The sequence below is a fragment of the Ambystoma mexicanum genome, chromosome 14 (genome assembly GCF_040938575.1).
Source record: "Ambystoma mexicanum isolate Mex_15411 chromosome 14, UKY_AmexF1_1, whole genome shotgun sequence".
NCBI classification, from domain to species: Eukaryota; Metazoa; Chordata; class Amphibia; order Caudata; family Ambystomatidae; genus Ambystoma; species Ambystoma mexicanum.
Window position 1 is genome coordinate 649,110,610 of NC_090940.1, and position 12,050 is coordinate 649,122,659.

Here is a 12,050-nt window from a genome sequence, read left to right on the forward strand (position 1 = left end):
TGGTGAAGCCTCTTGTGTGAGTCTTCCGTTGCCGCTTAATGGTATCTACCAAGGTTCTTGGTTGTGGTTTGTCGGCCCATCTCGCCTCCTCTCTCGGTGCTGGTTAGTGGCAAGTTGGATGGTTGTACCTAGTGTGTTCCTGGTTACTCGTCCAAATTAGTCATAGCCGTTGGATGTTGATCTGATGTCCGGTCGGTTGCCGAAAGGGGGCACAGCTGGAGTTATAGAGATAGAGGAGGAGGTGCTCAGCCGGGTGGCCGTAGTTATGGGTGGGCCACCTTAGGGTGGCCCTAGTTGTGGATGGGCAAGTTGGGGTAATGCTTGGGTTTTAAGTAATATAGCAGTGATGTTTCCTGCTATCCTGAATTGAGAGCCAGGAATACATCATACGTTATAAGGGTTGTGCCCCCCCCAACCATCTGTATAGCGCTACCCTGGTTCCTAAAGCTAGGGTGGGTCATTTGGCAGCACGTGGACATGCAAGGCTGAACCTTTCATATGATGGTGCGTTGGCATAGGAGGCTGCACATGGCACATCATGGATGCCTGTGGGGATGTATGTGGCAGGTTAGTCTATAGCTGGTGTACAATGACAAGTTAGACTTTCCTGGCATGCGAAAACAGTACCCCTGGAGTTTGAGTCTGGTGTGTCCATGACATATCATGACTGCCCCAATGTCACTTCAAGGCAGCACCCTAGTTTATATATGAGTGGTCACTAAACTAGCCTTTTATCAGCTTTAATCTGTGTGTTTATTTTCTTAATGTTTTGCTTCTTATAGATATATGCTTACATCACAGATGTCACCATGGGTATTTATTGTCACTTCCTGTAATGTTGATGGTGTTGTCTAAGGTCAGTGGCACTTTCTGTGATGTCCTCAGGCATGTGGTGTCACTTTCGCTACCCATGACATTTTCCTCATTTGAAACTCCTGGTGTGCAGAGTTGCAGAGGGCTGACAAAGTGGAGTGGGTAGGAACTATTGCAGTGCCTACAACTTAACAACATCCGGCTCCAGTGTGTGTGTTGGACCGGACCAGGAATGTGTCACTCGGTCCTCTGTCCAATAATGTGTGCAGTAACCAGTGATACACACTTGCCTTTGCTAATTCTAGTTTCCTGCGAGGGTAACACCATTCTTAAGAGAGAAAAGTAGTAATATTGTGTGTGGTTTAATCGGTGGTGCAGGTGTCGTGCATCGGTAAATGATTGTGCACTGTGCATGCTTCGGTGGAAATGCATTGCAAGTGCATCATGGCTGCATTTATGTTGTTAGTTGCCTTCTGCAGTCAGCTGTGAATATCTGTGGGCTGAGAGCTACATACCTGTATTTCTGTCACCTTGGACCCAGGTGGCCTCTCCAAGTCTTTGCGGATTCCTTGCACATGCCGCGTGCGGTGTGTGCTGTGTGAACATGGCATTACTCCCACCTCCATCTTAGCAAGTCACTCTTTGCTCCAATCTTAGTGGAAATTAATTTGTGTGTTTGATGAATGCTCTTGTTTTCCATGCTAATTCGTTGTTTGTTTCAGCTTTGTGGTTGCTTTGCATAGAACGTCTTCTGAGTGGCAATTTGTAAAACTCAGCACTTGTGTACTGTAGAGGAGCAGATGACATCATCTCTAGTGCCCGCCCCCTCACCTCCGTCATACTGGAAGCAAAGCAGAAAGACTCTGTGCATGGCACAAGACATCGTCCCAATACCACATCGAAGATGTGAGAGACGTTATGCACTTAGACAACCGTATCAAATGTACCCTCGCACTGAAGTGGTGTAAGGATGTCGGCATACACCATTAGACATAGAAGAGCTGTAAGTGTGAACAGATGAGAGTAAAGTGACGTCATAAAGGGAAGACACGATGATGCACGGAAATGATATAAGAATACTTAAAGAATGAAGGTGTAATCCAAGCAACAAAGTAATAAGGTATAAAGAGGTGAAGAAACCATCTATGCCGAGAAGACAAGTGAGATGAAGCTCAACTAATGTGTGTATGCTGAAATGCAAGGTAGATGAGTGGCATAGAAGCTTACTGCAGTAGAGACTATAACCTGAGTAAAGCAGCCATGATGGAAAAGATGGACGTCGGATCGTGTCAAAACCACCTCATAGACAACCCAGGAGCGCAGATCAGAAATGCTGCAGAAAACAGCTTCCTGCGAGGAACAAATAATATCTGTTTTGCCAAGACTAAGGATGACATAGCAAGACAAATTGCAAAGCTGCACCTCCTCAGAGGTATTCTGTCTTTCCTCTCCTTCCCCCAGAAGCTCACTGTCTCCAGAGCTCTGGTTCTCTCTAGGCTGGACTACTGCAACAGCCTCTTTCTAAATCTGCCTGCGTCTACTCTCCGCCCTCTGCAACTCATCCAAAACAGGACTGTGAGACTTGTCCTTGGCCTCAAGCCCAGGGACCGTATCTCTCCAGGACTGAAATCTCTGCACTGGCTCCTAGTGGCTGTGGGGAATAAGTTCAAAACCCTCTGCCTTGTCCACAAGGCCTTCTGGGGCCTGGGGCCTCAATACCTTCAACTCTCTCTTCCTAAATATCTTCCTTCTCGTGCTCTGCGCTCATCCGCCTCCAACTCCCTCAGGGTCAGTCGTTTCTCCAAGCAACAACTTGCTGGTAGATCTCTTTCCTCGGCTTGGGCCTCCCTCTGGAACAGCCTCCCTGCCTCCCTGAAACTTGAGGAGAACAATCTCCGGTTCCGGAAGCACCTCAAAACCTTTCTCTTTGCTTCCGCTTTTTCTCCTCCTCTCCCCTGCCGACCTCCTGACTGAAACTGCACTGGTTACCGGGCCACCCTTCGATCTCGGGCCCAGGTCCCTACCCTGCCAGTCACACACACCTGCACTGCATTCCTGGCAACCCCCGCACTTGGGGCTGTTTCTGTATCCCTACAGTCCCACCATCAGCACTTGACACCTGATTTCTGCACTTACCTTTGCACTTGCCACCTGCTGGCCGTTACTTTACCTTGTGATTATTTATTCCCTTGTATTGCACTGCCCCTTCCCCCCGCACTTTCGCTTCCTCCATCCCATGCACTTGTGCGATCTGAATGACACCTGGCCTAGTAGGATCGTTGTATGTCCTCCCTTTGTTCCCCCTCCCTTGCCTCATCGCGTCTTGAAACGCTTGTGTATAGGTGCATTATAAATGCCATATCATATCATATCAAGTACAAAGGGAGTTATCCAGTGTAAGCTATGAACAAAGGGCACATTTCTCTTATATTAAGTCCAAGCGAAAACATCTTCAAGTGCCAAGTATTGGACAGTCAAGTGTGCAAACATAAAACGGAGCAACATACAGCCTGATTCATGGAATAATTTGCGCCGAAAACGCAGATTAGCGCGCCTTTCTGCCCGAAAATCCCTGTTTGAAGTATGGGGATTTTCGGGCAGAAAGGCGCGCAAATCTGCGTTTTCAGTGCAAATAATTCCATGAAATAGGCAGCAAGTCTCTAGAGGCCAAGAGGAGTAATAGCACCCAGCACAATTATATTAAATAGCAGTAATTAACAGGTAAAAATTGAAAAATTTGTGATGACACGTGATGCAGGATTCGAAAAAACAGGACTCGAAAACAAAGTCTAAAAGTGTATTCATTAAGCCTCAGACGAAGATAGTGATGTACACTGACCCCCTAAAAAATCCCAAAGAAGAAAACAGCCAGCAAGGTCAACTACAAAGGAGAAGCCTTGGTTCATGGTCTAGATGATGACAGATGGTAGGCTAATTGACGAAAGGGAACAGTGGTCTGACGTTATTCTCTGCACCTGTGTTTGGTTCTGTTCACATGCTGCTAGAGACCCGAATTACCAAGGTTAGGAGAGTATGCCAACCAATTATGTGTGGCGATGTAGTGACATGTTATACAATGTTGCACAAGCCAATCCCTGTTATTATTTTTATAATCAGTATTATACATATTTTGAGGTGTGCCTATTAGATAAGAGGCAGCCAATCATGTTATTAACATGTATACATACTATAGGTATATGTTCCCCTAATCAATTCCTCCCCTCAATAGGTTTTACTGTTTACCACGTAGGATGACGTCATAGCTGACGTACTTCAAAGTATAAAGTTTTTGTGTAAGAGAAAAGTAACTGAGAGTGAGTGAGCTGCACTTTGTACGGTCACCAGATTTCCCTACTTTTTTGAGCCGACAACAAAGCAGTACTTTGCCATATTCTTTGAGTCTGTCCCTTTATAAAGTGGTAACACTTGTGAATAGGCACCATACAAATCTCCAATTAAATAAAATAAAATACTTTTGAGTGTAAGGTCATGTAATATGGTAATTCCATTCTGCGCACGAGCTACGCTCCAAGGTGCTGCACTAAAGCGCCAGTGACGCAGGGGTGTGCTACCCCACGAATCTTCCCCATAGTAGTGGTTAGGCAACGTCATGGCTGCTGATGCACCAAGCCATTCAAAGATTTACACATGTTATAAGTGTGCACCAACATTTAGTTATCAGTTTAAAGTACTGTGAATTTCAGATAGTGCCTTACACAAATGCAAGACCCACGTAAGACTATGCACAAAATCAACACCCGGATGCCACTGCACATAAAAGCAACTGCTTGATGGCACATTGGGCCTGCGGAAGCCGCATCCCCCCCTGATTTGTGCTCTGCCACCCAATTCTGCAATTGTGTGCCAAATGTGGTAAATATGGCAGCGTCGTGCCCCCTATTTCTTCTTCCATGCATCAAAGATGCCAAAGTGGTGTCAGGTGTTCAGCCATGCATGCAGACGTCGGTGGCATCACTGATGCCTGGAGGGCGGGGCAGTGTCAGTGGCAGAGCTACGGCCAGCGCCCTACCCCTATGTTATGTTATGTTACGTTATGTTATTGTTATTTATACCGCGCAACGTTGCCATTTTGATCGTCTCCAGGCGCCCAGGCGGATCTAAAAAGGAAGGGGGCTGGGATGTGTTAGTTAGTGGGATTGAGAGAGAAAAGCGTAAGAGAACTTTGATGTGCCATTGGTAGCTTCAGTTCGGGAAAACGTGATGGTTTGTTTGGTGCAGGTTGTATATGGGTGGCTTATGTGCATTTGGCTTAGTGTCCTGTTGCGTGTTTGTGAGCTAGCAGTAATTTACAGTGTTTATGCTGCAGAGGTTGTGTTTCATTTGTACAGTTTTGGACGGTGGGAATGCAGTATAGAGCGGCTATACTCAGAAATGCACCTACATTTAATAGACTGGCTACACGCACCTGAATTCAACAGTGTCCACACTCAAATATGCACCAAATGTCAACACAGTGGCTACACTCATTCAGTACATTGGCTATTTTTAAAAGTGCCTCTAAATTCAGTACAGTGGCTATACTCGAACACGCACCTAAATTCAGTACAGTGGCTATACTCAAACACGCACCTAAGTTCAGTATAGTGGCTATACTTAAATATGCACTTACATTCAGTACAGTGGCTACTCTACAAAATCCACGTAAGTTTAAAACAGTGGCTGTTCTCAAACATGCACCTAATTTCAATACCGTGGCTATACTGAAACATGCACCTAAATTCAGTAAAAGTAGCTATACTCAAATATGCTACTAAATTCAATACAGAGGCTATTCTTAAGTCTAAACATAGAGGTTGTACACAGAGTGAAACTACATTTGATTTAAGAGTCACAAATAAAGCACTGGCTATGCCACCAAAAGGTTGTCATTGTCTCTTACCTGAAAGTTGCTGTAGACAGCTTTGAGGCCTGGCTGGGGTGCTCAGGGTAAACAGGCAAACAGGTGGTGGAGGGGCCTTTGGAGGGGACCGGCTGCCCGGGCAAGGCTGCACTGGGGGAGCCTTTGAAGTTAGGGTGTTTCGGTCACGTGTGACGTCAGGGAACCAATCACGGCCCGACTGGGCGGGCGGTGGGAGGGGGGATAGGTAGATCAGGGGAAGATGTGTGCGACGAGGAATCACATCAGAGGGCATACACAAGAACCAAGCACTAGACCTAGAGACATTGTGATGAACCAGTCTTCATTTCCGACTCCAGAGCAAATCCTGAGAGCTGCCCATAAAACAATGCTCATTTGCAATGTCAGTTCTAATGGCCATATACTCCATGACTTGTCTAATGCACTAATTAAAAGAAGGGCCTTCTGACACATTACAGCCTAGCTGGGGGAAGGCAGGGTGCTTCACTGGCTCTACCCTCTGGGCCTACAATTCTCGCTAAATAACAACTTGCTTACGACAGGTTACAAAAGGTGCCCTTGCCACTAGCTGTTAGCTAGTGATAATGGACTCTTGGCAAGTCAGAATTCGTGTGCTTTGTAGATGTATAGAATTGAGGTGACAAGTAACCCTTCATCACCCAGTCAGCAGGGGTTTCCGCTGCTCAATTAGGAGAAGGTGACATGGTGGCAGATAGAAACAGACCTGGTGGTGGCTGGGAGGGGTGGAAGAAGGAGCCTTCTAAATAGACACGAAAATGTAACCACGACCTCCACATTCGGTAATACAAACGTCATATTTATTTTTATTTATTTACATAGCACACAAAACCCAGGGGTATCCAGGCGCTTTTACATAAGAGATTGGTTACAGTGCTTCAGGTTACAGATAGGAAGCGCATATGTTGATTACATCATAGAGGAATATTAGGAAGTAATACTACACGTGCAAAGTACAAATGAGAGTTCAAGGTAAGTACATTCATAGAGCCTACCCCATGTTGCAGGGCAGTAGCACACACAGATGCAAGAGTCAATTCAGTGGGCATAAACATGCAGCCTACCCCATGTTGCAGGGCGGTAGCACACACAGATGCGAGAGTCAATTCAGTGGGCATAAACATGCAGCCTACCCCATGTTGCAGGGCGGTAGCACACACAGATGCGAGAGTCAATTCAGTGGGCATAAACATGCAGCCTACCCCATGTTGCAGGGCGGTAGCACACACAGATGCGAGAGTCAATTCAGAGGGCATATACATGGAGCCTACCCCATGTTGCAGGGCGGTAGCACACACAGATGCGAGAGTCAATTCAGTGGGCATAAACATGCAGCCTACCCCATGTTGCAGGGCGGTAGCACACACAGATGCAAGAGTCAATTCAGTGGGCATATACATGGAGCCTACCCCATGTTGCAGGGCGGCAGCACACACAGATGTGAGAGTCAATTCCGTGGGCATATACATGGAGCCGACCACATGCTGCAGGGCGGCAGCACACACAGATGCAAGAGTATATTCAGTGGGCATTTACATGGAGCCTACCACATGTTTCAGGGTGGCAGCACACACAGATGCAAGAGTCAATTCAGTAGATATGAGCAGTATCACAGCGGGGTACTCGCCATGGTGGGGCCTGGTAGTAGACAGGGGCCTTCAGTAGGGGCCTTAGGTGAACCGGGCCAACTTCCGCCTCGCGGTTGCTCTCATTGACTAATAACAGCCAGGGCAACCAATGGGAGGTGGGAGCCAGGCAAGCTGCACAGACAAGGCAAGGCCGAGTGGCCATCTTGGAAGGGCCAAGGTGCAGTGAAGCACCAGTTCAGAAAAGCATAATTAGAATTAAAAAAAGACCGAGCAGTGGGTAAAGTCGTAGCCGGATGGGAATCCTGCAGTCCTTAATGTGCACAAAATAAACCTAGATCTCCGTCATATACCACTAGACCACTATATGCCATCGCAGGATTGTTATGCAGAAATCCACTTTCCGCATTTCTCACCCTACACACATGCAGTGCCTGCAAAAGTGTCCCTTCCAGAAATCCCACATCCAGGAAGACCATGTAAGACGCAACCTTTTCTAAAAGGTGCCTGAGGTGAGCGAAGCCCCCAGAAAGTAAAATACATTCTAAAATTCTTTTGCTTAATATTAGAAAAGGCCATTTTCAAAACAAGAAAAAACAGGGAAATGTATGTAGAAGCTAACTTTGAAGCTACATGAAGGCATCAAAGAGTCTCACAAATGCCACGAAATGCTAATGACTCATAGCAACACGGCCTTCGCTGATGACATCATGCATGACATCACAGTGGGCATTTTTGGTAGCATTACTGATAAGGTCATATGCCCCTGTGGCAGAACACATGAGACCGCCAATCAGGGCCCAGATTACAGAAACTTGGCACTGGTGAAAGCGCAAAGGTGCACCGTATTGGCACAAGGCAGAGTTTGCCCTACAGTGCAAGAAACATTAGGACCATATTCGCAAATGTCCCTCGTGCAGAAAGCGCGCCCTTTGAGTGCACATAGTGCAGCGGGCAGCGTGTGCCCCGTTGCTAATGGGATGGAACGTTGTACTTGCACCCGTGCAGAGTTTCTGCCGTCGGGCTCCGGATGTTTGATGCCACTTTGCGATCGTCTCAGAATGTCAAGGGCTCTGATTCGACTGTTGTCTTTCCCCGTGTTCCCACCCTTCTTGAGCGCTTTGAAACACTTGCCTTGTGTATAGGCGCTGTATACATAAACATGGCCATCACCACGAGGCGTCTGTTAACCCGGCAATGGCGGCGGGATAGCGAATGAAAGTGGCGGGGAGGAGCGACATGTCCCCGTCATGGAATCACTCCATGGCGAGAGGAGCAGCTGGAGTTTTAAAGAGCAGCAGCCGCCAGCTGTGTGGAGCAACGCCAGCTATGAGGTGTGCCCATTGAAAGGGGAGAAAGCGAGATCCTGTGATTCAGAGATACCTAGCAAGTCCCCACCCCTGGGAATCAGGGGGGCAAAGCGAGTGATGTCTCTCCGAGTGAGATGCACTGATAAAGCTGCAAATAGTGGCACGGTGGGACCAACCTTACTTGCCGTGGTTTAGACCAGCGAGGGGGCCCGCTGGCTCCTGGGGAGTCCATGCGGGCAAAGCCCCCCACATGCCCAGGCCTCCGCGTCATTGTGGCCAGCGATGTCGTAAACATTGTCACCAGTGATGCCAAAGCTTGTGTCGCTGTGCACAGGTGTGACGCATTGGCACTCCTTGTCGCCCTCAACATTTCCCTTTGGAATAATGGCGTCCATACATATATATAGCCAGTGCTTTAAGTGGGCCGGGGCCATCCAGGGACCGGCCCCCGCAGTCTCCAAAAAAGTGGGACTGAGCCGGGGCACTGCCGGGGCCCGTCCCACTGCAACGTTGGCAGGACACATTATCCCGCCGCAGCCGTGATGAGAGATGCGCACGCATTAAATCAGGCAAGCTGACAGAAGTGCCAGCCAGCTGCAGCGTTGCGCGTGACTGCCTGGCACTTCTGTCAGTTACTGTAAATCCCTCTGGTGACCCCTCGCGCGAGGGGCCACCAGAGGAAGTTACAGTCCATTTATTTCCCCAGGTCGCTGCGAATCTACGGACTCTGTGGCACTGTGCTGATTTCTGTGTTTATAAAAAGATGGCTTGAAAAGTACACAATTCAAGCCGTCTTTTATAAAGTTTTGCCGACGGACAAAGACGCTTTGTCATCGTCATAGCTTCATAAAAGAGGACATGAATTGTGTACTTTTCAAGCCATCTTTTATAAACACAGAAATATGTTACATAGTAAGGTATGCATACAAATATATAAATGCTTAGATGCACTTATATATTTACGTACCTTCTATCGTTTGTGTGGTTTTAGGCCACGCCCACCCCACAAGCCACGCCCCCAAAGCAGGCCCCCCTCGATTTCTTACCCCACTTAAAGCCCTGTACATAGCGTGCTGGCCTCTTACATTCCAAATAGCAGCGCCTCTGCCTCTGTTCTTCCTTGCGGCGAGTAACATCCCCGGGGCCTTACGGAGGAACGCAATGACTGATGCCTTCAACATTGTCACTGATGCGGCCGGAGGCGCTGCCGCTCTTGACAGGTGTGACGCAAGGCAGTCAGTTACACATAGTGCAGAATTAACCTCAACATGACCTATATTGATCTATCTATCTGTGCATAAATAGTGTGTATGTGTGCGTGCCTGTGTGTGCGCGTGCGTGCGTGCCTGTGTGTGTGTGTCCATCCACTTAGATACACAGGCATGCCGACGACGTGCAGTGTGTGTGGGTGTGATTGTGAGCGTGTGTGTGTCCATCCACTTAGATATACAGGCATGCCGACGACGTGCAGTGTGTTTGTGCGCCTGTGTATGTGTGTGTGTGTCCATCCACTTACATATACAGCCATGCAGACGACGTGCAGCGTGTGTGTCTGCGCGTGGGTATGTGCGTGCCTGCGTGTGTGTGTCCATCCACTTAGATATACAGACATGCAGATGACGTGCAGTGGGTGTGTGGTAGGATCGCCGGCGTGTGCTTATTTTCCATGTCTGGGAAAGTGAGAAAAAACAACATAACATACCATGCTCGGTGTTTATTGAAGCACAGGTGTGGTCTGGAAGTGCAAGGATAACTGCGTTTAAAGCGCACAGGTAAAAGCAAACATTGCCTCACTGGGAAGCGAGCTGTGCTCACGTGTTAATGTTTGGCTTCCCTGCCACCCTCTGCTCAGCCTTTTCTCCAGAAATGTCGAGCCTTCTCTGTTGAAAGGCGGGGGCCCGGCATGACACGCCCAGGGCATTCAGAGAATGGGCGACTGACCGTGCACCTTGTGGGCCCCTCTGAAGACGTCACCTCGGGACCCTGACCTTCCCCGTATTATGGAGGCTCAAGGCATATGGAACACATTATTCTGCCTGGCAGGCGACCAGCAGAGCGACATCCTCTTGTAACGCAAATCCTGCCAGTCCTTGCCTGCACTGCACTCTGCAGTAAGGCACATTCTGCACACACGCGGGGTCCTGACTGCAACTTTCTGGCCAAAGTGCAGTGGTAGAAGTAAAAAAGCAGTGGAACGCCGCTCCCAACCGTTCCCGCTCACTTCGACCACTGCTGAAGTGTGTATGCACGAAGCCCCAGGCAGAATACCCGCGATGAATACATTCTTAAGCGAACTTACCGAACACCCTGGCAACTGTTGAAAGTTCTCCTGGGGCCACTCTAGTCCACTGGGGGTTCTAAGCCAGGGAGTAGGAGTGGAGCCCACTCTTGGGCAGATTCAGAAACGCGTGCTCCCTCGTCCGCAGGGCTCGGGGGAGGTGCCCAGAGCTGCTGACCTGGGCCTGGCTTAGGCCACCCGAAGACGTGCAGCCATGCCCTCGGCCCAGCAGTGCTGTCAGGGGTCACTGCGTGCAGGGTGCCACCGGCGCCCTCCCTGCGCCGCCGCCACAGGTCGCCATCGCGCACAGGATCAGCGGGGACTGGGCCCCAGGTTCGGCGTGTGCTTGGCACTAAGACACCGAGGAGATTTCTGCGTGTGTGTCAATAAAGCTTCTGTTTTATACAGCAGAGCCTTGAAGGCTGCCGTTCCCTGCGAGCACCAATGCGTGTGCAGGGGTGGAGAGCCAGGAGGGCTGTCTCCTGCGAGCAAGCGAGCAAGGTGTGCGCAGGAGGAGAGGCCAGGGGTGCCAGAGAAACGTCTGCCTCCCCTCTCCCCCTTCCCAGCCCTGCCCTGGGGCGAGGATGTGTCAAAACCAGGCAACGAGTGCGGCGACACAAGATGCAACACACAAACACACACACGCAAATATGCCCCGGCCCCGTCCATACTTAATGAATGCCTTTCATTGCCTGTGTGTGATTTTCCCACTCTGCAGCCATTGCTTGACTTACTGGAGAAGGAATCCAACACGCCTCCATGACCCCATCCCCTCGGCACAGTGCTATTCTCTTTGCACTAGATTCTGTGCTGCTCTCAGGTATATAGGATAATGTATTTATTTATTTATTTGAACATTTGTATAGCGCACAAAACCCGGAGGTATCTAGGCGCTTGTTACAGGCATACATTTCAACTTAATCAAATAAAAGTTTACCGTACAATGCGAGCATGTGGGCTGCCCACTTATTTATTTATTTATTTTGAAATTTATATAAAGCGCACAGAGGCCAGAGGCATCTAGGCACTGGAGCTTAAGAACTTGCTTACATGAGAAAGCTTAGCAGTTACAGTTACTCATTGGCGTATGAATTTCAGATGAACAGAACACAGGTATGCAGTTATGCAAAGCAAGCATGATATGTATGGTTAAGCTGGTGGCCTCA

The 12,050-nt window shown here is 48.7% G+C and overlaps 1 long non-coding RNA gene across 1 annotated transcript in view; it reads right to left on the minus strand.

Moving 5' to 3' along the window:
* The window catches only part of LOC138527107 (uncharacterized), a 172,641-nt gene extending 161,388 nt beyond the window's left edge, over window positions 1-11,253 (minus strand). The window contains exon 1 of the long non-coding RNA XR_011283813.1: window positions 10,906-11,253. This is a non-coding gene — a long non-coding RNA (uncharacterized lncRNA). The remainder of the gene's footprint in view (window positions 1-10,905) is intronic.
* Between the last annotated feature and the right edge of the window lie 797 nt (window positions 11,254-12,050).